The sequence below is a fragment of the Arvicanthis niloticus genome, chromosome 18, assembly GCF_011762505.2.
Source record: "Arvicanthis niloticus isolate mArvNil1 chromosome 18, mArvNil1.pat.X, whole genome shotgun sequence".
Classification (NCBI taxonomy): Eukaryota; Metazoa; Chordata; class Mammalia; order Rodentia; family Muridae; genus Arvicanthis; species Arvicanthis niloticus.
Window position 1 is genome coordinate 44,559,036 of NC_047675.1, and position 27,517 is coordinate 44,586,552.

Sequence of the window (27,517 nt, forward strand, 5' to 3'; positions counted from 1 at the left end):
TGTGACAAGACTGTGAGATGTATCCTATCATTGACCCCATTTTTAAATGAGAAAACTAAGATTCAGGTAACTTAAATAGCCAACCCAGAGTCCACCTATACCAGCTGTGAGTCCTGTGTTAAAACGAATGGAAAGTATATCTCTGTGTTACATGGAACTAACCATTGACGCATGTTCCTCAGAACATAAGTCCACCAATGGCAGTAAGTATATTCTAACCCAAGAAGAAGCTTACCAACAAATGGCATAGGAGCCTTTGCAGAACATTAGGAGCTCGCATTGCTGTCCTCATGAGCAAACTGGGACCTTTGGGGATAGACAGTGTCCTAAAGGTATTTAAGCAGTCAAGAGAACTTGTCGCTCTTGCAAAATACCAGAGTTTTGGTCCCCAGTGCCAGCACCCACGCTGGACAGGTAATAACTGCCTGTAACTCCACCTCAAACATTCTGTCTGGCCTTATAGCTAAACACACAAACACATACATATAATTAAGAAAATAAATCTTAAAAGAAGACAGACAGTTTCAAGCAGGTCATTTTAATTAGTGTTTATTGAGCACCTGCCCTGTATTAACTGCAGTAAAGACCATGAAAACTCGTGGTGAGACAAACAAATTCAGAGACTCAAGGGCAGCTCAGGCCTGTGGACTCCCGAACTCATAGCAGGTGTGGTTACAGGCTTCAGACCTACACAGGATCAGGCCAACCCCCAAATCTGAACATAGTGTCCTGTGAACTGTAAGACAGCTATAGCTGTTCGGGGAAGGAAAGGTTTAGGAATCCAGAATAACTTGGGGATTAGACCAATGGATGAAAGCCGTGGAGCTGATGTCTCAACTTAGCATGAGTGTATATGACAAGCAGGGATAGGATTAAGAGCTGTGTGGGAAAGACCAGAATGCATCCCTAAACCGTGAGGTCAATAGTCATTAGGAAAGCGTTCAGTATTTTAACAGTAACAATGTGAGGGAAAGCCAAGCAAAAGGGGAAAAAATGTTTCTGTCTACTGCCAGATGGGTGCTTTGAATGGTGCCTTCCCTTTCAACAATTTTGTGACACGATTTTTTTTTAATGGGGAAATGACTAATAAGTTTGGGAGCAATTAACTTGATTCTTAATAAGGACGATTCAGAACCATAGCAGGAGCTGAGATTCTTTCAGGCTCTCTAAATATCACCACTAAATATATAGTAATTGGATATTTATATGAGTTCAGACTCTCTTGTGACAAAAGCGTGAATCATAACACGTTGAGATGCAGCGCTGTTTTAAACGCACTCTCTTACTAGGGTCTCAAAATAGCCTCAGAGAAAAGCCCAGCGGGGGTTTTGATGGGTAGTCGCTGAATGTTTCTACTTCAACAAGGAGCTGGGACAGTTTACACAGTGACATGCCACACGGGATGTAGAAGGATGTAATGGGATTAGAGAAAGGGGACAGTAAGGAAGCTGGCTGGACCTCTGGCTGTCACCTGTATACTGGGAGCAGTACTCTCCTCCATGTTGTAGATGTGGACACTGAGGCCCAGAGAGATTACCAGCAGGTCCACAGAGGCAGCCGGTAGCTAGGCAGAGACCGCATCAGACCTGCCAAAATCCTGTCCCCTCTAGTATTCTGTGCTTCTTTCCCACAATATGAAAGATGGAATTGGCATTGGAAAAGATGTCAGCTTGTAGTGAAACAGCAGAGCTACAGCTGGAGATTTCTGTGAGCTTTGATCTGTGAACAGATATGGCCTCTTCCTCCTGTGCTTACAGATTCCTGCATCATGAGGGTTCACTATTGTTTAGCATACCTGAGATTCGCGCCCCTAGAAGCATTACAAGGGTGGCTTCTGTGTCACCTGTGCTTCTGTAGGTGGCCGAGAGGAGAGAAGCTGTGTCTGTGTTCTGACCTGTGAATCTCTAAGTGATTAGTAACCTAACATTCCCTGGAAAAACAAGCCTGAGACAACCATCAGTCCAGCACCATACAATCCCTGATAGCTCCTAGGACTGGAAACAAGACACAGACTAGAAGAACTCTGCCTTGGACTGAGGGCCCCAGGTAGGGATGAGCTGGAGACAGATGATCTTTGCGTGGGGCCACTCCAGTGGGTCGGGTGAGGAGTGAGGCTGAGATAACCACCAGATCAACACCATGGGGTCTGGACAGGGAGCGAGCCTGAGATGGCCATCAGTAGCATGCTGCACAGGCCCTGGAGGGACAAGGCAGGCCATGCTGGAGATGACCCCTGCCTGGTGCCATAGGGCACACATGGGGCGTAGCACTCTCAAGGCTCCTCCCAAGACAACCCCAGACCCTCAAAGATCCCGCACACCACTAAGAGGAGCAAGTAAGTGGTCAAGAAAGGGAAGAGAAAGAGAAACAGAAGGATGTGGGCACAATGAAGAGAGGCAGAGCTGGAGACTCCAGGTTCGTGACGATCAGCCTGATGTGAGTATCTAGTGATGCCGTCTAGGACCATGATGGGGTCCTGGCCTGTGCTGCTACTAGGGGCCATATCTGGATTCATGGCCCTGAATCAGCAGGGGTCTGTTACTATCCCTGGGGACGTGTTGATGTCTGAGGGCAGTGTAGGACTGGCCTCAGTCCTTACCTGGGCATTGTGGGAGAGCTAGCCCCAGGGACAAGAGATCAGGAGAGCTGATTTTACCGTTAGCCAACTGCAGTACTCCACATTTCTGGAGTTGTAAGTGCCTCTCCCCCAGCCCCAATGAGGTTCTAGTCTTGCTAGAGCAGCAGAAGCCAGAGGCCTCGTACCAGACCAACAAGTAAGTCATCGCAATAAACATTTGCAAGCAAAAAAGTGTGGACTAAAGGGTACACTGTGGGTCACACTGTGATACACTACAGCTTCTGCAATGAGATTTTTTGTCCCTGTTTGAGGGGGGGGTGTGTTACAAGGGTGGGGGGCAGGTGTTAGGGGAGAAGAGGATGAGTAGCATTGGGGTGCATGATGGGAAATGCACAAAGAATCAATTTTAAAAGTTTTTTTTTTTTTTAAAGAAAACTTTTGCCAACAAAACAAAGCAACACGTCTGAGACTGGTCACATGACCCAGGGGACTACGTATGACGAAGGGCATTAAGCTATTACAACATTCCTCTGCCTCGCCCAGATTATGTTTTAGAAAACCGAGTTGTCAATATTCAGCCATCAAGAAGGATGGTGGCAGGTAAATCTCAGGATCTCATCAATAATGCTTCACCTCTGCAGTGCTTCGGGGACTAGAATTTACAGTGAGTGTGGCGTGCTGCCGGGGGCGGGGGGGGGGTGGGCGCCATAATCTTTACCATCCTTCGGTGGTGGTGCTGACTTCCAGAAGAAGCTTTCTAAAGTTGTAATGTGATAAAAAAAAATATCAATATTAGACGGAATTCTGGTTGCCAGAGGTGGCATCATTTCATACCTGATAAATTGCTTACCTCTGGTTTTGAACTAATAATAATATTAACACAAGTGTCCTAGCCAGCTGATTGGCTGAAGAGAATTACATGACTGGGAAACACCTTTAGCAAGGGCGAGCCAAGGTAAGGGTCTGTGGCTTTGAACCTATTTGTTTGGATGTTACAATCAGGAGATTGCCCCTGCATCTTCTTGCCTTTATTATTTCTCTCTCTCTCTCTCTCTCTCTCTCTCTCTCTCTCTCTCTCTCTCTCTCTCTGTGTGTGTGTGTGTGGTGTGTAGTCTGTGTATGTGGTGTATGGTGTATATGGTGTGTGTGGTGTGGTGTGTGTGGTGGCATGTATGGTGTGTGGTGGTGCGTGTGGTGTGTGTGTGTGTGTACCTGTGTGCACATGCATGTAAAAGTCCTCTCTGGGACTGGAAGCTCCCTGTGTATCAGAAATGTTTTATGAATTCCCCCTTCTGAACATCTTCGTGAAGAACCCATATCTGTCTTCACATGGCACTAGCTTTTTTAATTCAAACAACAAGAGAAGAAAATGTGCTTATGTATTCAGCAAACACCAGGCATGCTCCAGGCTGGGTACGTCTGGCTGCAATTAACAAACACACCTGGACATGAATAGCTTCCTCGGGTAGAAGTTGGTTTCTTTGCTCACCAGGAAGTCCTAGGGTAGGTGAGTGGCAGGGATGGATTGTCACTCAGCAGTGCCATGTGGACGTTGAATTGTTGTTACCTTTCACTCCGCCCTTTTAAAAATTTTGTAGTTAGTCTTTATACTTGTCTTCGTGTTTGTAACACAGGAAAAGGATAGGCATCTATCATGTCGGTAAGCCTGGGAGGAGGGGAAGATAAACTTGTCATGGCTTTACGTTCTCTTTACAATGAAAGAAGTCTTACCAGGAGAATTCTGCTACTTACTGCATAGGTCAGGGACTTGTCTCACAGTTTATCCTAGCTGCAAGGGAAGCGGAAAGGGGACAGAAAATTCTTTTGCCAGTCTGTTGGTGTCTCACACAAAATTGAATGTGTACAGCAAGAAAATGACTTAGGGAGACAACCATGTTTGCAAAAATAGCAACACAGCTTTTATACCTATGCCAGGTCACCTGGCTGCTCTAATGGAAAGCACACTGAGATCTTTGCATGTACCTCAGAGTACGTACATGGTGGCCAAAGTAAAACCAAAAGACCAGCAAAATGTCAAGCACCAGCCCAATGACTGCTGTGTTTAGGGAAAAATCAAGAAAAAGGTTTTCTCGGACATGCTCTTGAGGCTATAGAACAGTTGAGCTGTTTGTTCCCAAGGCAACCTGAAAAAGGCAGTCCTCCAGGGTTTGTCATTGGTGAGCTCTGTGATCCTGGACAATCTAGTCTAGGACTTGACTTCCTGGTCTACAAGAAGAGGTCTTACCATGGAATTACAATGAAGATAGCACATCTTCACTAGATGTGGGTTAAACTGTTCTTTATGGTTCTGGCACTGAGCATAGAGTCAAGCTGGAGTCCTCTCCTTTTCCAGGTCTGCACTGGGCTTCCAGTTCCTTAACGTCTCAGTGGTGTCGGCTCCTGAGTTCAAAAGCAACATGTGATGACTTTGTTCTTTTCACTGTGGCTTTTGGGCTATTCTTCGGAATCAGAGTTTCTGTCAGCCTTTCTAATAGTATTTGCTCTGAGAAATAAGTACATAGCACTGTCTGGAATCCAATTCATAACATTTCTGCTAGGAATATCGCAGACAAAATAAAACAGGCAGTGGGCAAAATGACACACTGTAAAATCTGTTGTGGAAGAAAAATTGACTGAGAGATCAAATATTGCCGGCATCATAGAACATCACTGGGATAGCCTGTGAAAAATTAGACATAGTAGAAAGAACGAGAATGAAATGACGGTAGCCCAAACCAACCAGAGGAAATTTATTATTAGCTAGACACTCATGCAAGAACCCAGTGATCTTGTCAAAAGGATAAAAAATGCAAAATTGAAGTAGGTAGACTGAGTCCTCACCCAACTCTCTACAGACACACGAGTCAGAAGCACCATTGGTAAGAATTTAATTTGACCCTAACAATCAATGAATCAAATCATTGGTATAAAAATTTTATATACCACAATGAGTCCTGATGGAAATCATTCCAGTGAAGTAATATTGGCCTTTCTCATTTGAAATTCTTTTACTATGCTGTGTAGAAAACTGATCAATGACTTAATTTGCCTTAATAGAGTTTGCTTTGAGAAATATTACTGGACAAAAATTGTTGAAATAACTCTGATTCACTTGTAATCGCTTTGAAATATGTATGAGAAGGTGGCTGGATCTGCATAACGGGACTGCACCATCCTACTGCACGCCACCCACACCACTCTCAAACCCTCCTTATTAAGGTTTTCGTTGTTCCCTGGATTTTAAACCTCAGAATATTTACTTTTAGATGCTAACGTCCATTCACTATTGAATTGTAAGTGGGTGTTAAGCCCAAGTGAGTTTCGCATGTATGTTGTGACTTGGGAAGTTGGTCCAGTGTATCGGTTCCCAACCTGTGGGCCAGGACTCCTTTATGGGTCAAACGACCCCTTTTCACAGGGGTCAAGTATGAGATATTTACGTTATGATTTATAACAGTAGAAAAATTATAGTTATGAAATAGCAGTAGATTAATTTTATGGTTGGGGGTCACCATAACATGAGGAATTGTATTAAAGGATCACAGTGTTAGGAAGGATGAGAACCATTGGTTATGAGACAAGCAAGAGGGGGAAACAGGCTGGCTAACACCCTTACAAACACTTGCTTTGGTGAAAATTTCCTGGGCTGCTGAGATGGCTCAGTGGGTAAAGGGGCTTGCAACCAAGTTTGAGGACCTAAGTTCAATACCCAGAAACCATGTCGTAGGAAGAGGAAACTGACTTCACGATGTATATGCACACACACACACACACACACACACACACACACAATTAGTAAGTAAATACTTGTAGTAAAAATACCTGAGCAGATTTCCTGTCTGAGAAGGCTTCTGTGGTCATTGCTTGTGTCGTTGCTATGAGAAAATGCCTGAACGAAGATTTTGAGAAAGAGGAAGTTCATCTCAGCTCACAGGTTGACAACTCAGTCCATCATGGTGGGAAGTCCTAGTGACAGCAATGTGAGGTAACTGATCTTGGCTTTGTCCAGTTTATTCAGTCCAGGACCTCAGCCCATGGGATGGCACTGGGTAAATTTAGGGTGGTTCTTCCTACCTCAAACAATGTAGATTATCCCTCTCCCACACACTGAGATGTATCCCTCTAGGTAATTCTAGATCCTGCTAAGTTGACAATGGGTTCGAACATCATGGTGCTGGTAAGTGGCAACCCCCAGCCCCTGGCTCCCACATTCAAGCATTGACATGTTTGGAATCTGCTATCTGGGCTCAGCCACAATCCACAGTCGAACTTGCCTTTGTCTCACAACGGCAGTACCTGTCAAGCATCTATGTCCTTCTCTTGTGTCGACATCTTTTGGGTCTGACTCTGACATGTTATTTCCTTGTCCCAACGGTGTCTGGTTGGCTCTGAGCTACCTATTAGGCTTCTGCCTCACAGAGCTGTGACTTGAAATGTCAGGGTTGTCACGACAACAATGGAGCCAAAAAAGCAAGCTGTTGACATTCCCTGAGCACAATTTGCAAGACCTTTTTCTCGTAACATTTTCCTATTTCCAAGTGACACCTGCTCAGAAAACCATGCCCCCAAGTCCCAGAGTTTTTGCAGAATATGTCTTAGTCTGATCTCAGCAGGTACAGGGGTCTGAAAGCCATGTTTGACAGAAACCCTGAGCATATGATTCCTCCTGCCAGTCTGGGCCCCACTCCGTCCTATAGACTAAAGGTGTCACTACCCACTCCATGGGACTGGTGAGGGAAGGGAATACAGAAATTCTCAGCAGAGTCAGAGGTTCTTCAGCAAGGTGTGATTGTCTACACAGCTCAACATGTCAAAGTCTGGTGCACGTTGTGTTGTGTTCCTATGATATTTTGAAATTTCACGTATTAGAAAACACTTCATGTGAGACTGAAGAGGTGTCTCAGCCATTAAAAACCCTTGCATCTCTACCAGAGGACTGGGATTCGGCTCCTAGCACACACACTGGGATGCTCACCAACATCTGTAACTCCACCCTCAAGGGATCTGACGCACCCTTCTAGACTCTGTGGGCACTGCATTCATAAACGCCATACACACATACATACACGCATAAATAAATCATTCTTTAAAAAAAAGAGAGAGAGAAACTGCTTCATGCAAATCAAGGAACTCTGCCAAGTTTCTTGCCAAAATTCTGAAGCTTCCGGCTAATAATTACAAATATAGGCAGATGCTTAGAATAAAGGTTTCCAGTGATACCAGACATGATCTGTCAGCTGTTTTCAGCAGTAAAAATTTATAGGGACACAGCCTTGCCCGTTCATTACCTTACACTAATGGCGTCTCTATTTTAAAGGTAGAGCTGGGGAGTTGCAGCAGAACTATCATGGCCTACAAAGCCCAATGGTTATCATTTTGTACTTTATGGATAAAGTTTGACAACCCCTGGCTTGGTTTGGATTGCTTTCTGTGTCTGTAGATTTAAATCAACAAATCACCTGGGCCTATGAAGGGCTGCCATCCCATACTAAAGATGTGTAGACTGAGGATCACAGCTTGGGAATGACAAGGCCAGTGGCTAAGTCGATCTCAGTAATGCCACAGCCCATATTTAGTCCTTACTGTCAAGCATTTAAGTGCTTGACACATTTTATTTTGTGAGGCTATTTTCTGTTGTGCGATTGCATAGTAATTGCAATTTTTTTGGTTTAAAAAGGCCAATAGTTTTTATTTGCCACTATTAAAGACCTATTATGTATCTTTGACCTGTGAGCCATCAGCAGTGAACAGACCACTTCCCCCGTCTGAGAACCATGCTGCTGTCTGTCGGAACATCCCTTATGGACACAGGAGTTTCCTTTGTCATAATCAGTCCTGCCATCTCTGTGGTTTGCCAAGTGTGACCCTGGAAGTGCCATGTGCCATCCCTACAGCACTAAGCCACATGGCTTGGTCTCTACCCAGGAGGTGAGAGAGGAATGTGATTTAACATATAATGGAAGATCACCATCCAGGGACTCAAGATTTCTTAAGCTGGATCTAGATACCACAGATCATGAGAAGCTACAATGGTGTGTTTGCCCTGTGCTTCTGTCTGATGTCTCTGCTCTAAGGGTTAGGGTGGGAGACGGAGTCCAACCAAACAAGAGTTCAGTTTCAGAAGTAAGCAGAGACGGAAATCCCAGAAGTCAAGGTGTATGCAGTCCATGATAGTGATGGCATTGTAAAAATGCATGTCGTAATTCGTGTCTCTGGGGTATCCTCTACTTCCTTACTCACTAGCTCACACTGCCTCAGTCTTTGCCTTAGTGTCTGGCTCCTCCTTGATACCAACACATCTTACCATTTGTGTTCAGACCACCACAGCCGGTATGAGGGACATGTGTAGACGGCCCCTCTCTGATCTGGTTCAAACAAGGGGGCAACAGAAGCACCCTCCCTTAGGCCAGACATTCCGTTCTCAATAATTCTGTCAGATCCACCCCGGGTCTTTCCAGACTGTCTGCTCAGACTGCACAAGCTGGTGATTAAAACTTAGAACAATAATTAGACCCTTTATTTCCAAAGCAAATTTAATTTCCAGACCAGACTTCAACATTCATTACAATACAGACTAATAAAAACAGAGCTAGGACCATATGCTTTTTTTTTTTTTTTTTTTTTTTTTTTTTTTTTAGAGCTTTCATGTTGTAAAATCTGTAACAGCATTAAAATCATTTGGGGAGGGGGGACAGAATTATTGTGATTCCCCCAGCAAAGCCTTCAGTGAGTAGTCCTTTTGAGTTCTCATCCCAGCACAATGCCTGTGTATAAATATGTAGATATTCAAGAGGGCACTGTAATTTTCCGTGTATTATCTGATGAGCATTTTCTGTGTGGCTGCATGATTTTTGTGTTTATTGATTTTAAAACCTGAACCGTAGTTTTTCTTCTAGCTGGCAAGCCATTATAATATCTGTCAAAATGTGCAGATTGGGTTGGAGAGATGGCTCATAGGAAAGTGCACTGGCTGCTCTTTTCAAAGACCCGGGTTCAATCCCCAGCACCCCCATGGTGGCTAGCAATTGTCTACAACTCCAGTTCTAGGGGATGCCTCTGCAGGCACCAGGGATATGTATATATGTACATGATCACATATGCAGGCAAAATGATCATAAGCATAAAATTATATATGTATATATGCATATATACATAAAACATTATATAGGTATATATTTTTATATATTGATATGTATATACATTGGTATATATACACATGTATATATGTGTGTATGTATGTGTGTATATACATATACATCATATACATATACACATACACATATATATCATTTACATATACATCATATACATATATACATATACACCATATACATCATTTACATATACATCATATACGTATACATATACATCATATACATATACATCATATACACATCTATACACACATCATTTACATATACATCATATACACATATACATATGTTTTTTTTGAGACAGTGTCTAACTATGTAGCTCTGCCTATCCTGGAACTCACTATTTAGACCAGGATGGACTGGAACTCAAAGACATCTGCCTGCCTTTGCCTCTTGTGTGCTGGGATTAAAGGTGTGTGACACCATTGTCCAGCTCCTAAAAATATTCCTAATGTGTACATACACTGTGGCACATTCCATAGATTTCTTTCTTTCTCTTTCTCTTCCCTATGCCTCCCTCCTCTCTCCTCCCTTCCCTTCTTCCCTCACCCCTACCATTGCCTCGGCTTTCTTTTCTCTGCTCCCCTGTGGGCCACTGCTTTCCTCCCTCTCTCTCTTTCTGTTTTTTTCCTGTCTTCTTCTATAGTAAGGAAGGAGTTTTCCATGAACATGTGTCATTCTATATGTGTGTTTTTACTATGCATTGCAGTGTGTCCTCTGTTAGCCCTAGGTGGAACATGCTTCTCCTTCAGGCTGGAACCCCTGATGGCCAAATCGTCATGGTACTGCAGTCCTCTAGAGAGACCTCAGGTGACCTCCTAAGTGAACCTGGTGCCAGCCAGGTCATTTCAGCTTAGTCCCATTGCTAGGAACTCATGGGGCCATTGGCCTGAGTGACCAATAGATGCAAACTCAGCCAAGCCAGGTGTCTATGCTTAGTGCAGCTGCTGAGGCAGAGGCTGGTCCTGCAAGACCCTTTCTAGTTCTGGTGATCTCCCTAAGAATATCATTTAGATCTGGCCAAACATGCTGGCCTTAAATAATAAACCCACTACTGTGTCGGCTTCTTAAGGAACAGATTTTTTTATTCAAATGGTTTGGTCTATAACTCTGCGTCTCAGTGGCTAGGACTTGTTGGAGTTCAATAAATATTTATTTTTATGTTTTATGAATCATTTAAAAATGTGATGTCAGGGCTGGGGAGAGGGCTCAGAAGGCAAGGGCCCTTGGTGGGCATATGTGAAGATCTGCATTTAAATCCCCAGTACCCACATAAAAAGCTGTCTATAACCCCAGTGCTTGGGGGTGGGGGGATAGAAGGTTTCCTGGGCTTGGTGGCTGCCAGCCTAGTGCCCAGGTTCAGTGAAAGGTTCTGTCTCAGGGAAATAAGGTATAGAGTGATGAGGGAGAACACCTGAGGCCCATCTCTGGAATCCAGGTGCACATGGGTGTATAAACCCTCATATATGCACATGCATATATGTACACGCTCCCACGCATGTGTGCACACACACAAACAGAGGCATGCACAGGCATGGGACTTTTTTTAAAAAAAAAAAAATGTAGTATCAGAGAGAAAAAAAGAGGAGACCTTTGCAGAAATTTAAAACCTCCGTCCTTCAGCATTTTAAGAATAAATGCATCTGCCAGGGGTAAGCATCGACGACAATAAGCTTGCAAAGGGTTTTAGCTCAGCTGCAGGTTCTTGGAACTTGACTGTGGATATTAGATGCTGCTGCTGCCACTAGGACTCCCAAGTTTGAAAGAACCTCTGGGTTCTGACCCATTTGAACCATCCTACAAATTAAAGGAAACCTGAAAATGTAAGCGATCTATGGCTCTTGCCTTTCCCACTTAGAATTGGGCTCATTACTTAGTCCCACGGGACAGCAGCAGGAAAGTCAAAGGCTCACCCAGGCTGACATAGCTACTCAGTGGAGTACCAGGCTTTTCATCCTAGCCCGTCCGGGTCTATGTTGACCACCTCCTGTTACCGTTACATTGATTTTCCCAACCTTTGCCTCCTCAGTGTCTGATTGATGGTTGTTGTTACTGCAGATAATCTTGGGCTCCCTTGTAATGTGATCAAGACATTTTTGCAAGGCGAGGTCTCGGATGATTAAGGATAAAGATGGCGCTAATGCCGGTCTCAGCTTCATCTGGAAATTTCTAACTAGAGTTCATTAACTTGTCAGCCCTGGTTCCTTTTGAGCACATACTGATATAATAAAATGGTTTTAAATCAATAGATGCCTTAACCAGACCTCATTTGTCTTCCATTTTGTTGCTTTCTTTTTTCCTTTCTTCTTTTATCACGATCTCTCTCTCTCTCTCTCTCTCTCTCTCTCTCTCTGCCACTTTAAAACTGAACGCTTTTCCTCTTACTGCCTGTGTGGTTCTTTATTCTCTGTATTCTCAAAGCTATTGGGAAGCCAGGAGCGTTCAGCCTTCCCTAAACATAGCTATTGTTACCTGAAACAGCAGGTACCTCTAACTCATTTAAGCAAGAGAATGTTTACCACTAGAACAAAGGCACCATGAGACTGGAGGCCTTTGAGTTTAGCTTTCAAAAATCACGTTATGGTTTATTTATTTGCGCGCGTGCGTGTGTGTGTGTGTGTGTGTGTGTGTGTGTGTGTGTGTGCCTGAGGAGGCCAGAAGGTCACTGGATCCCCTGGAACTGGATACATACAGGTATGTGATTGTGAGCCACCCGGTATTGGCATTAGGAACAGAAGAACTCAGATCCTCTACAATATGCATTCTTAATGGCCAAGCCATCTCTTCAGCCCCAAGTCAAATTTCCTTAAACCTTTTTTTATTATCTATGTAAGGAAATAGCTCAAAGTTTCATAGAAATGTTTCATTTATGAAAAATCAAGGAGAAGGTGTTTTTTTTTTTTTTTAACTTTATAAAGCTGCTAAACTTACCCTGGGTTGGGAGGGAGGGCATTTGTATGTCAGTACAGGCAAGTTTGTATGTCAGTACAGGCAAGTTTGTATGTCAGTACAGGCAAGAATGAGGGTGGCTGTGAGCACCCAGCTCTCCTATCCTTCTTTAAGCTCATTTGTTTTCTCTAGAAACTTTTGGAACAATGTGAGACTGACTTCTTCTATCCCCTCTCTACCTGTCTCTTTGTCCCTGTCTTTCCAACACCTTTACCGTGATCAGGATAATGGATTCTGTAACATAATATATTTGAGTTTGTCTTGGGGAAGTGCCATATCTACTTCAGCATTATCAGCAAAACAGAAATCTGTCCAAAACCCCACCGCTTTCCTACAAGTCGTCATTCATGAATTTGGTAGAAGTTGTACCTGTGTCTTCCAAGGGCCTTGAGAGGGAATCCCTTATCAAAAGGGTGGGGATGTCTGGATTGGTATCTGTGGAAATCTGGTCATTCTGGCCTCTGCTTGGTCTTGTCTAGCATTGCAATGGGCTTCCAATCGGGTCAAGGAGCTGAGAGTGTATATACTCCATGTGGACTTATCACTGGGAGTGGGCTGTCCCAGGAAAGTCCTCTGGCTTTTGCCTGCTTAACATCTTAGGACTGAACATATCAACCAAAAGGGGATACAACGTGATAATAATTATCCCATCATCTGGTGTGACTGTCACAATTTTACATGACCAGTATCCACTGTCTACACCTGCATACCCAAGGCTACATCATCCATAGTGAAACTGCAGCAGGATTTGTAATGACTCTTCCAGTTGTACAATCCAGGTCCAATGTGAAGTTGGAGGCTTCCCCCAAGGGAAACTGCAGGTGATCTTTCCCTTGATTACCAAATAGCCTACATGATAAGGAACATAAATACATCTTAGTACAATTGACCCCTCTCCACCCTAGTTGTTTCTAGAACTCTTTACAGATTGAGTGGTTGTCATCCTGCAGGCACTTTCTGTAATCCTTTTCTTAAAAACTGGTATTTGAAGGCTGTGGAGATGGCTCAGCAGTAAAGAGCACCCCATGTCCTCACAGAGGACCTGGGCTTAGTCTCCAGCACCCACATGGCTACTCAACAACCATTCATAATTTCAGTTCCAGAGGATCCAGCGCCCTCTTCTGGTCTCCATGGGCACAGGCACACAAGCAGTGCATACATGCAAACAAAATACTCAAGCACATGACATCAATTTTGGAAACACACCCTGTTCCCCACCACTGTCCTCTTTCTCACTCCTCTAGTTGGTCCCCTTCGGTCCCCTGTTTTGGTTATGACTCTACTTCCCTGTCATATGTGATTTCATATATCTATATGAGATCCGAGAGCCATCGATGAGAGAAAACATACAATGTTGTTCTTCCCAAGACTAGCAGTTTGCTTACCATGCATATCTCTGGTCATAGCCATTTCCTTGCAGACACCTAACTCGTTTCATCTTTATGAGAAAACACATTCCATCATGCAGGTACACCCTCATTTTCCTTATCTATTCCTCTGTGGGTAGACAGCAAGTTTGGTTCTATGAGTTTACTTTTGTGAATTGTGCTAAAGTAAATGCTGATGGGCATAGGCCTCTGTGACATACAGGCTTGAAATCTCTGGGCGTGAAGATCCAGATGCAGTGTACCTGGGACATAGAATACATAGGTGGGCCATATCTTATGTTCATTTTGAGGGAATTGGGGGGGGGGTGAGTTTTTTGAACTTCCATCTTTGTTTCCATGGTGACTGGACTAGCCTACATCCTCAGCAACAAGTGTTGAGCCCTTTTGTGCACACCCTCATCTTCCTTCGTTTCCTTGCTGACGACTGTTCTAAATTGGGGCCAGTCAGCCTTCAGAGTGATATCTGCAGTCTACTCTGCACCCTTCTTTTTTCATCGTTTGGAAAATCTCCCATCTTCCTTTAAAACAAAGCTCACTGCCAACCTGAGAAGAACCTTTCTTCAGAACAGACGAGCCAATGTTGAACCATCAGCTCCTCGGAAAGAGATGGAGAAAAGTAGCTTAACAGACTCCACCAACTGCCATGGTGTGAGTGAGCCCAGCTTAGTTCAGACTACCAGTGTGACCTCATAAAGTTGGGTGGAGACAATATTTATCCTTTTTGTCTCGAATCTTTCATCCTTCACCCCAAACTTTCAGCTCAAAAACCATATCCACTAACCTATCAACATGTGATAGAAGACTGATCTACCCAAGACACCAATTTTAAAAAAAAAAGTGAAGCAACATTAAAACAGATTAGGGGCTGTGCATAGGTATCATCTGCTGCTGCTGACACATGAAGACCATGGGAACTACTGTTCCTGCACTGATGGGTAGATCATTTCTCCCCTGCCCTGTTGGTGGGTGCTGCTCTGCCCTCTGTGAGCATTAGTGACTCTCAGTCAAAGCTGCAGCTATAGTACTTTGTCATATTCTTGTCTCGATGCATTCCTCCCCTGAGAGACAGACTTGAGGTCATATATCACGTTTGGGCAACATAACACTGGCTCACCCTTTAGCATGTGGTAGATGCTTAGTGAAGGTTTATTGACTTGTTAGTTGAACTGGCAGGCACATCCTGGCTAACTGAATGAGAGCAGTGACTTCTAAGGGAGGTATTGATTAAGGGTTTATAGAGCAGGGTGCCACGTGTATGAGCGAATGCTCATACTGTGGGATGGCCCACATAAGCTCCAGATTGTTCCTCTTCTTAAGGGTAACAGATCCATGTGATGAATAGATAAAACACGATGAAAGGCTCAATGCAAGATAGACAGAGAAGGAGGCGACGATGCCGCCATCCAGGGATCTTTGTAAGTTTCCTGGAAGGCAGAGTAACTGAGCTGTTCTGTAAAGGTTAAACATGAGTTTAGAAAGGTCTAGGCAGAGGTCGTAAGACAGCAAGTGCATGATCACCTTGAACTTTATATGAAAAAAAAAAAAAAAAAACCAGAAGAAATGTAGGATGTAGACCTTGCTCCTTAAGGCATCAGCCTGCCCTGGTCATTAGAGTGGACCAGGATGAGGGATGGATGTGGGTCTTACCCAGCTTGTCTGAGTCCCTTAGCACTCACAGGAATTCACCAGCCAACCACCATATCTATATGTGCCCACATTTCTCCCTAGACCACATAGGGATGCATCAATGTCACCTCAAGGAGAAGGATCAATTAGAGATCTCCAGCTGGGACATTCTTCCTTTGGTAGTCTTCCTCTTCTTGAAGACATTATCCAATGGCTACTGTACCTTGAGGTGGGAAGCTTCCCCTGTGCACCGGAACCGAAGGACTTGTCCCCAAAAAAATGAAAGTGCAATTACAGAAAAAAATTATCCCTGGGCTATGAGTGCATTTCATGGGTATTTTATTGCTACCACGACTCATGATTTCAATTTTCGGGACCGAGAGGCTCTGCTGAAGACTAATTTAAATTCTCACCGAGAGAGCCTGGACTTTATGGACATGTGTCGGTACAGATTGAGTCCATTTGGATTTAATTCTTTTGGACCGACCACAGAACAGATTAAGAGAGGTTAAATGAGAAAGCCGATGCAAACAGGACCAGCCAGTCATTTAGCGTTACTTATTTGCCTGTTCCTTTGTTTGAATGTGTATGTGTGTGGTGCGCATGCATGCATATAGTGTTCCTGTGTGTGCACGCAACTGCATGTGTGTGCATATAAAACTGCTCTTGGCAGTTTTCCTCAATTATGTTCTTCTTCATTCGCTTGAGGCAGGGTCTCTTAATTGAACTCAGAGCCAGCCAGCTCGCTCTGGGGAATCTCCTATATCTCTGTCTTAAACACTGGACTTACAGGCAGGCCACCAGGCCCCCACTCAATGTGTACATGATTGCGAAGACCTGAAGCAGTATGCACTTGACTTAAGGAACCACCTTGCCAGACCCACCGTGACTGTCGATGAACGCCAGGAGTAGACGGAGACAATTGTTCAGTCTACACTTGAACACGATGCTTTCTCCATCAGCATTGCTCGAAGATAAAACTTTTCTTCGTCGAAAAGGCAGGGATGTGACGAACTACTTTCTAAGACTTATGAAAAGTAGTCCTTGGGCCATGTTTGAAAATGGAGGGAGAAAATAAAGCAATTCTAATCCTGTCCTTGGATAATGTCAAGATTGAGTGCGCCTCTGGAGAAATATCGATAGGGGCTCAAATCAATACTAGTCTCTGTTTGACACTGTTCCTCTGTGTGCTTAGGACAAGTCCCTTCACCTTGCTGAAGTGCAGTGCTGCCCAGCATACACTGTTATTACCACAGAGGTAGCGATCTGACTTTTCTGTATCACACCAAACATCTGAAAGTGCAGGCAGGCATACACCCAAGATCTGTCAAAGTCTGTATGCTAAGAATGTGTGATGCTTGGCAATCCAAACATCTCCAGCTGCCTCTAATCTGTTATGGTGCCAGCCTTGCCCTGTGAGATTTCCCCTTTCCACCCGGCGCTTCTCACTTTTCTCTAGAGGAACAAACGGAGGGAGTGACTACATATTAAAGGGGGTTCGTGAGATTGGCTTCTATGACAGGGTGTGGGTAGTCAGACAATGAGCGCCTCCCACCAGAGACTGAGAACCCTCCATGTGGCTCAGTCCACAAACCTGCCGGTCTTAGCAGTCTTGATATGGTTCTGAACACCTGATCAAGACAATTCCTCACAGGAATGCCCAGCAGCTTGCCTGTTAGCTGATTCTAAATCTAATCAAATTGACAACCCCAATTAACATCACACATCCCATCAAACAGGCAGGAGAGCTCAAGATTGTGGGGTTGCGGCCATGCATGACACCGCTCTGTTGTTTCTCAAGAAATACTTTGCAAGCCGTAGTCAAAAGTCATCGTAGACACAGTTGAGGTCTAACAAAAGGTGGGTCCTGTTACAATTTGCAGCAGACTTACAGGGCGAGGCTCTAAGGGTGAACAAAGGGGTTCAATTCACAGCCCACTCATTGCCAGGGGAACCTGGATTCCTGGGTCACGATAACTTCCACTCCAACTTCCACAACTGTCTTGATTATGATAACCCAAGAGGGCATCTGAAAGGAAGTGGTGGGCGTCCGTGGGGTTTACATGGGAAAGGAACTTACGTGAGATCGGTACTGTAGGGTAAGGAACAAAGACAGGCACACTCCTGCTTAGGCCGAGGAGTGTGGCTCGGTGGGTGAACACTTGCCCTGAATTGCAAAGCCCAGGGTTTAAGGCCCAGCAATGCAAAAACACAACCAACCAACAGCAACAACAACAGCAACAAGAAAACATTGCTCAGTGAAGAAGGTTCAGTAGCTTTTAATCCCCAGCAGGCAACTCCAACAGAAAGGGGCGTTAGAAAATCAGTGAGAGCTCAAGATTTTAGGGGACCTCCAATATCCAGGTAAGAAGACATAGCCGGTGGTCACACTGTGAGCTGCAAAGAAACAGTGTGCCGCTTGTTACTTTCTTCCAGTAACACGTATCCAGCTAGCACCCACTCTCAGCTGAGTTAAGGATAACTTTGAACAATGATATTGCATAATGGTTGGTCTGGAAGACTATCTGGGTGGCTGGATGAGATGGATAAGCAGGAGAGCCAAGGTAAGATGCTCTTGGGACAGGAGAGAGGAGAGGTGGAGTGGATCCCAAGGATCAATGGCACCACAGTAGCAAGTAGTCACTGAGACCAAGTTCAAGAGCATGTCTGCATATGAGTCTTCGGGTCACCTTCAATACCGGGAGATGTTTTCACGATTCTGAGTTGAGCATTCTTTGTCCTCGGTTGACTGTTTAAGAGTCTGCAGCTCCAATGTCTTCTGATGTGCAATGTTCATAACAAGACATCTGCCATCATCCTTATCTTTGTTTCCTTGTCCAAGATTTTTCCTTCCAGCCATTGCGTTCTTGCAATTGCGCTATTACTGACTATAAGCAGTCTGATTGTGATAAGAAACCATCTGAGGGATGAATCAAGAGGGGCCAGACACAGGGGTGGTGTGAGCATGGGAAAAGTGTAACAAAGGTGAACTTAACACGGTTTTATTGAAACTGGAAGCTTCTTCTTGTAGCTAGTGATACCTGTCTGTCTTACTTAGAGTTTTACTGCTGTGAACAAACACCATAACCGAGGCAACTCTTATAAAGGACAACATCTAATTAGGGCTAGGTTACAGGTTCAGTCCACTATCATCAAGGCAGGAACATGGCAGCATTCAAGCAGGCAGGACGCAGGAGGAACTGAGAATTCTACATCTTCATCTAAAGGCTGTTAGAATACTGGCTCCCGGGTAGCTAGGACGAGGGTCTTAAAGGTCACGACCACAAGACCACACCTACTCCAACAAGACCACACCCACTCCAACAAGGCCACACCTCCCAACAGTGCCCGTCCCTGGGCCAAGCATATAATAACCATCACATTATATTTGTAGGTGCTGAAGGAATTCCGTTTAGAGAGTGTGTACCCAGAAAGAAAAGTAACACCTACCATTTGAAGATGCTCTACAAGCTTGCGGATATGGGTGTGTACTATGACACATGTACATTAGATGTAAGAGCCAAGTTTTAAGACACGTTGTTCTAACGTATTTGAAATATGGCAAAATATTTGAAATATGGCTACAAAGTTTAAGTGCTTGACAAGGTGGGCATTCTCTCCGTGGTAGCTGTTATGTACTTGTACCTGTGTTCCGTATGTACAAGAACCCTGTGGTGTGAGAAGTATTACAATCATAATCCCCTCTCTCTATGTATTAAAACTGGGACAGAGGGTATTCGAATAATTGCACATCGTGTTTTTAGTCCCTAGAAGAGGTCAAAGTTGACCAAAGACCATCAGATGAATCGTCATCTGCCCAGCTGGGTGGTGGCAGTGCACACCTTTAATCCCAGCACCTGGGAGACAGAGGTAGGGAATCATTGAATTGAATACCAGCCTGGTCTAAAGGGAGACTTCCAGGACAGTATAGGCCGAACAGAAAAAAAAAAATGTCTCAGAAAAGACAAAAGAGAGAGAGAGAGAGAGAGGAGGGAAGGGAGGATAGTCACCTTCTCAGCCAATCCTAAACTCACAGAGAGTGGCAACTGAGTATACGAGCAAGCCATTGGTAGAGCAAGGGGGCACCGCTATTGCCAAAGGTCTGTGTTAAGGTGGAAAGACACCGCTCTTAGGGTGATCCCCAGTTGTCCTACCTCTTAGCTTCTTATTTAGAGATCGTGGCTATTACAAACACATAAAATGTGCACAATCTTACAAGGCACCCAGGGAGATATTCAGTGTATCCAACAGAGAACAGACACTTCCGTGGGTAAAAGTAGAAGGATAGGGTAAAGTGATGGAGAAACTCAGTCTGCAGGAGAGAAAGAGACGGAGACAGAGGGAGTCAGAGACAGAGAGAAGGTACAAAATGTTATCCTTCTGCCCTGGCTATTGCTCGGATAATGGCAGGCATTACTTAATGAGAAACTTTAGAAGCTAAAGGAGTTTTTTGTTTGTTTTGTTTTGTTTTGTTTTTTGCCTTGGAAAATAACCCAGTCTGGACACTCTTCAAAACCTTTGTTTGTTTTCTCTTTGAGGCACGATTTGAGAATTGGGGGAGCATGCCTCTGTTTCTGCATCTGCATTTAAACCTAATAGAGTGAATGTGTAATGCATGCATCACTGTGCCTAATGGGGCAGGGGCTGGAGAGGCGTGACATGGTGGCACTGTTATCCACCTATGTCTCCTCTAGGTGAGAGCTTCAAGTTTGTCCATTGACATTGCCCAAGGCATCCTGCAGAAGGAAGCGAGCATTCAGCTATGCATCCCATCGTCCCACCTCCATCTCTGTTTCCCCTAACAGTCAGTAAACACAGTATAGCATCTCAATGGATCTCAGCTGCTCCACCCAGGCTCATCCTGCCTTCTCGGCTCCATTGACTCGTCAGTCATTTGATTCATATGTTGTCTGAGCTCAGAACAGGTGCCGGGACTGCTCTGGTTTACCGGGGTCAGGGTGTTAAGTATGAAAGAGGAAAACAAATCCCTGCCGTATGGCTCTTAGACATTGACGGGGAGCGGCGAGCGGCAGACGAAATCGTAGTAGTGAGCAGACCATGAGGCGTTTGATAGTAATAAATCGAGTATGGGCGGGAAGTGCAAAGCACTGGGATGCTGACGGACTTAGTATGTCAGATCTAGGGAAGACCCCTCTGCATGGCCAAGGTGAGCCTACCTATGTCAGAGGAGAGGAAATGAAAGCTCAGAGAAGGGCTGGGGAGTTCCCTAATGCCACACTGCATCCATCACTCCAAAGGAAGATGGCCAGCTTCAGTGCAACGCATCGTTGTCTGGCGGGTGGTCCTGAGCTTGACTGATGGTCCTTGACTGACCTTTGGTTCTGTATTTTTCTTCATTACTCACCCTTTCTGAAATACACCTCCCTTCAGTTCCTCCCTCTCTGTGATTTAACCTTGCCACATTCAGCTGGAGTTTAAACTTGGGATCAGCTCCCACCATCTGGGTAGTGCCATTGTAGGGTACAACTCCCCACTACCCTCATGTCACTCAGAAACAGCCATTCCCCTAGGGGCCCAGCACCTGTGGGTGTAGAACTACAGAACAGAGGGTGAATTTTAGCCCTTGCCTCTTTCCACCAGGGGGCGCTGTGCTGCGTGCTCCCTTCACCACAAATAAATGGCAGCCTGACACCGCCTCAGATGCAATTTTGTATTTCACACACCATTTAACTAATGGAAGCCACATAATAGGCACTCAGCGAATCGCGGTTGATTACATTCTCTCTCGTTTTTCATCTCCTAATATGATTAAGATCCTTTGTATTTCAACTCATGGTAAAGGATGGAAATTAGGTGATTATTATCCACAAATCCAGGCATTATCGAACACCTACTGTATGCCAGGCACTAGGCTGGGTGGTGGGGGGTGGGGACTTGCATCTGTGGGACTTACATTCTGGTGGGAGAGGAGAAATAAGCAATACTAGACGTAGTGCATTAGTATATGGGGAAGAGAGAAAGAGAGCATGGGAGGTTAGGGGTAAGTGCTGGTTAGAGTGGACCATCAGGACTCACAAAGTACGATTCCTCTAAGTGTAGATATGGCTGAAGAGAAACATAGTAACTGTGGTTGAAAGAATGAGACCCACTCCAACCTCCATGGTGGTCTACATGCTAATCCTTTAATCCCAGAATATGTTGCCTTCCAGGACAAAAGAGATTAGATTACAGGGTCATGGAGACATCTCAGTCAGGAAAGCATTTGTACGCAGACAAAACCACCCGAGTTCACACCTCAATGCTGGGAAGACAGAGGCAAAGATCTCTGATCTTTAGTCAGCCAGCCTAGCCAAATCAGTGAGTTCTGGACCAATGGGTGACCCTGTCTTAAAAATAGATAGATAGATAGATAGATAGATAGATAGATAGATAGACAGACAGATAGACAGACACCTGACCTGCCCCCATGTATGCACACAATTGAATGTATGCACATACATATACAAATGTGATTAAAGATTGTTATCTTGAGTATCTAGCATTGTCCTGAGGCTCAAGGTAGCTTCAGCTTCCTCAAAAGAGAGACTAGGAAGCAACAGGCAGACAAAAGTACCTGCTAGGTTTGGAGGTGGGGGGAGGGAGTGTTAGTTCAGGAGTGGCCCTAGCCACTGAGCAATGGTTCTCAACCTGGGGGTCACGACCCCTGTGGTGTTCAACAGCTGTTTTCACAAGGACCCCATCCAACCATTGGAAAACACAGATGTTTAGATTACAGTTCATAACAATGGCAAAATTACAGTTATGAAGTAGCAATGGGAATAATTGTATGGTTGGGGGGAGGGTCAGCACAACATGAAGCACTGACTAAAGGGTAGCAGCATTAGGAAGGTTGAGAACCACTGCTCTAGTGTCTAGGAAATCTCCTCTATAGACTCCATAGGAACCCATCCCTGCTTCCAGACTGCATCTATCCCTCAGAAGCATAGCCCAAGAAATCTGTACTATTTTGGCCACTGTATTTGCTACAATCCATTATAGCAGCAATAAAAAAACAAGACAGGTATCCGGGAAAGAGCATTCTGGATGGGACAAACAGCCAGTGCAAAGGCCTTTAGGTGAGAATGTATCTGACCTACCCCAAGATGTCTGTGCAGTTGGACTGACACAGAGTGTGTTCGGGGAGCTCAAGGTGACAGGGACATGGGGCACCTTATCTAGCATATTATTGGACAATGAAAACATATCTGTTTTACTCCAGTGCTGGCAGGTCCCACAAGAAGAGTGAAGTCACCCAGCTCCTGTTTTAATAGGACTCTAGCTGCTGGGAGGGGGCTGGTAGAAGCACAGGGACAAAGTCACACATCAGTGCAGGAAAACATCTCTAGTCCCAGCATTGTGAAACAGAACCCTACAGATCTCCATAGTGTCAGGGTGAAGCAGCTCTTATCTCGTGAGCTCTAAGACAGCCAAGGATACATAGAGAGACTCTGCCTCAAAGACAAAACAGGGGAGGGATATTGAGCTGGAAAGATGGCTCAGGGGAACATTGGCTGCTCTCACAGAGGATCCAGATTCAGTTTCCAGTACCCATGTGGTGGCTCCCAACCACTGGTACTCCAGTTACAGGAGATGCGATGCCCCCCTCTGGCTTCCGTGAGTACTGTGTACACATTACAAATACAGACATGGAGGCAAAAATATTTAGACACATAAAATAAAAAACAACTTTTTAAAAAATGATGTTGGCTAAGAACAGAGTGGTAGCCATGAACAAGGAGGAGCAGTTAAATTCAAAAGATGCTTTGAAGATTGAATCCAAAGAACCAGATCACAGATAGATGTTACTGTTTCCCTAGAAACAATTGATTAAAATTCTTTCAGTAATGAAAATCTTCATGGGGAAAGTGAGCCAGGCAGGTATCAGAAGGTGAAGCAGATTACTATCTAGACATCAGATACAATGACCTAAGTTCAAGTCCCACCTCCTCTACTCTCTAAGGCCTGTGTGCCTGGGCTGCATGTTTAAAATCCCCCAGCCTCAGTCTCCTCATCTGGAGCATGGGAATTCAGTGGACTGTCCCAAACATTGTGTGAGTGTAGACCTGAGACATCTGGAAGGTCCACGCCTTACACAGAGCAAACTCAAAACACTGCCTCTGCGCACTAGAAGTCACCGGTTTGCAGATATTTCTGAAAGTCCTTGGAGCAGTCAAGAGCGCGCTGTGGAACTGAAGCAAAACAAATGAAGTGGAACCATCGTTTCCTGTGGGTCGAGTTCAAAGAGCAACCGCAATGGAGACGTAGCTCGCTAGGTCCCAGAGAAGATTTTCAGAGCTCAGTCATCAAATAGTGTCTACATTTGCCAACTGTGACTTCCAAAGAGGCGCGGGCCCTCGCGCCTTTTAGGGAATAATGTGAATTACACAGCAATTGAATATTTATTATGCACACCTCTTTCTTAAGCAGTTGTTTTACCATCGCGACATCAAAACCACCCGGCCCAGAGAAGACTCAGATGTGGGAGAATATCAAATGTGTTTTTTTTTTCCTTTCTTTCTTTCTTATTATTTTTTTCTGTCTCTTTTCATGGTAGATCTGACACACCTTTGAATCTTCAAAGGACGCGATAATCAATGACGGGCGTGGGGAGACGGGAGACAGGCGACAGCATGCCCGTCATTGTGGAGATGAATTTATTAATGTAAACGGCGTCGTGTGGGAGAGAGATGGGGATGAATTACAATGTGAGGACCTGTGATCCAACAAGAAACATAGAACAAAGGGAGGAAGAGGGAAAGCGGCAGGGAGATAAAAGACACTTTGCCGATTCCAGGTGCCGCTGAACAGAGCAACATAAAAGAGGTTATCGCAGAAGCTGGCTACTGCAACCCTGGCGTCTTAATTAAAGCATCTTCAAGAAAGGAGGTAGCAGAAATAGTACCAAGGGTGTTGGTGAGACGATGGTGACATAAAAAAAAATGCAGGTGTTCAGAAGAGGGGATTATTCAGTGTAAATATTGGAAATAAGTCTCTGAGAAACTCAGTCCCGGGCCTCAGTCATGGAGAATATTTAAAAATTACTCTGGTAAGAGGAATAGTTGACTTTGGCAGCTGACGTGGAAAATAGCTTTCTTATTAAAAAAAAAAAAAAAAAAAAGACTCTGTGTGTGTGTGTGTGCGCGCGTGTGTGTGCGCACGCATCTTACCACATGACTACAAGTGCCCACTGAGGCCAGAAAAGGGGACCAGAGCCCCTGAAGCTAGAGTTACAGGTGGTGGCTGCCATAAGGCTGCAAGGCACTAACCCCATGCCTTCTGCAAGAACAGCTAGTTTTCTTAACCCCTGAGCCATCTCTCTAGCCCCGGAAATAGCTTTCTAATTGTGCAGTTTGCAGTCATTAGCCTCAAGAAAAAGACCCCCAAACTGACAAATAGACAGCAAGTAAGAGAACAAGGATCTTGAAACAAGACAGAATGCAGAAAGTGGGTCTGGGTCAAAAAGACTAACTTACCTTCCATGAGTTCCTGTTGGGCAAGGAAGATCACTCAGTGGGTAAACACATTTACTTCCAGGCTGAGTTTGAACCCTGGGACCTATAGGGTGAAGCAAGAACTGGTATGGAGGTTGCCCTCTGATTTTATATATATATTGAACACACATACACAAACATGTTTTAAATATATATTATCATGTCTGAGAAAGAGGCACACCACTAGAGGAGTGCAAAGGACAGAACCACCTGCTTATCCATTTGATAAAGCTGTACTCTGCCTCCAAATCCGCCCCAGAATAGCTCAGCGCCAGCACTATTGTCTAACTGTCTCCTTTGGCTGGCACCTGTGATGTCATGCTTCATTTCCTGCCAGGGAGCGGCACTGTCCACATTGGCAGCCAGCATGGTCTCCCTCCAGCTAATGAGGTGATTGGGCTGCCAGGGAGAAGGGAGCTGGCATCTCTTCCACTCCAGTGACAAATGTATCAGGTGATGAGTAAAAGGTAGGACCGTCTCTTCCCTGAGGTCACCCTGAGCCTTTGGAATAAAAAGAGATGGTGCAGGCTTGCCGTGAGAGCGATTACCAATACACCATCTACTAAAGTTTTTTTTTAAAAAAATATTTATGTCTGCACTGACCGGAAGTGATCAGAAAGTATCCCCAAAAGAACTGGAGACAAGGAAGGGAAGTGTGGGTCACTGAGCTAGAGCAGAGTGTTCGCCATTCTGGTGGGGATATGTGGAGCCTGTGGTACCTGTGGGTAGCTCTGTGTGACTGTCATGGCGGGAACTTACAACCAAGACTCTGCACATGCCCACTTGAAGTGCGAGGGATTGTCCTTCTGTTGGGTGGGTGTGATAACCAATCTTAAATGTCAACTTGTCAGAGAGCAGAATCACCCAAGAAAGGAGTCTCAACGGGGGAGTTGTCCAGAGCAGTAGGCCTGTGGGCGTGTCTCAGGAGGATTGACTTGGTAATCCGAATGAAAAGATCCGCCCTGAGGATGGGCGGTACTGTTTCACCGGCTGAGTCCTGCGCTGCCAGAGAGCAATGGAAGCCAGCCGAACATGAGCAGAGAGCAAGCATGCAACAGTAATATAGTCATTTCTCTCTGCTCTTCACTCTGGATGTGACATGACCAGCTGCTTCAGTTCCTGCCTTGACGCCTTAACTTCCCTCCAATGATGGACTGGAGCCTGGATCCATAAGCCAAATAAACCCCCCCCCCCCCCCCCCCCCGTCTCCCTATACCGCGTTTGGTCAGCGTATTTGCTGTAACCTGAGAAATCAAGAGAGAGAGGGGTCTATACGAGTTTGAACTCTTCCATATGCATTAAACAGCATTACTGGAGTTTATGTTCTTACACTTAGAACACGGACTCAGATTAATTCAGCCGTGGAGGCAAGGGGGTCTGTGTGTGTATTAGGAAAACAAGCCCATTTGTAAAACGCTGCCAGATCCCTCCAGGTGCTCAGAAGTAGCTATTTAGCATGAATATTTCATCAATGCCAGAGTAGATTGAAGAAAATTCTTTCCATTATGTCCCCATCACCGTCGCACGTGGTTGAACGGACTTCTGACTAAAGAATCTAAATACGCTTAAAACATTTTTCACCTCTGGTGGAACGAGTGGAGCCTGATTGGGTTGTTATTTTCCTGCCTCATGAAATATTTCAGAGGCAATTGTGTCTTGAATGTGTTGTTTGGCAAATTTTTATCTGAAGCCAGAGACTCTGGATTTTTTTTTTTTTTTTTAAACTGGCAGCACTGATGTAAGGAAGTCACTACTTTAGAGAAAATGTCCAGGGCCTGTCGGTGGTTCTTGCATTTTAATTTTCTTAAGACCAACTTTTAGAACATGGTCCTGGGCTTGGCATAGCAAGTGAGGGGACAGAGACTTTGTGTGGTTGAACTTCAGCATTCACACCTCCACCCTAAATCCAACAGGTAGCCAAGTCGAGGTCAGGCGCCATCTTTGTCGAAGCTTCCCTCAGTGAGGAGAGGTCTGGTGTGTTGGAGATGCCTGACATCTCCTTACCCCCATCATCTTTGGAGTTTCCCAGGCACCAACTCTCTCTGCTTCCTGTTCCCACCAATCCTGACCTGTTTACCTTTGGCCTCTGTGCCTTCTGTGCGGCCCCCAGGCCTGGAACCAGTCCCCTTCCTTGCATCCCTTTTTCTGAAGGAAGACTCTTAAACCGATGCTGGAGGCAAGAGTGGAGAAGAGGTGAGATGGAGTTGTCCCATGCAGAAGAGGGCGGGGTCCAGGAGGGACAGCACCTGCTAAGGTCAGCAACAGCATCAAGAGCCACACCTCCTGGGCCTCTCCTGCCTCGGTGGTGCTGGGGACTTTATCCTTGATTAT

General features: G+C 44.9%; 1 protein-coding gene and 1 pseudogene across 1 annotated transcript in view; both read left to right on the top strand.

The window, feature by feature from the left end:
- The window catches only part of Cdh13 (cadherin 13), a 1,011,337-nt gene that overhangs the window by 443,171 nt on the left and 540,649 nt on the right, over positions 1 to 27,517 (top strand). The gene's annotated exons all lie outside the window — the stretch shown is intronic.
- LOC117723583 (small nucleolar RNA SNORA17) lies at positions 1,804 to 1,928 on the top strand (annotated as a pseudogene).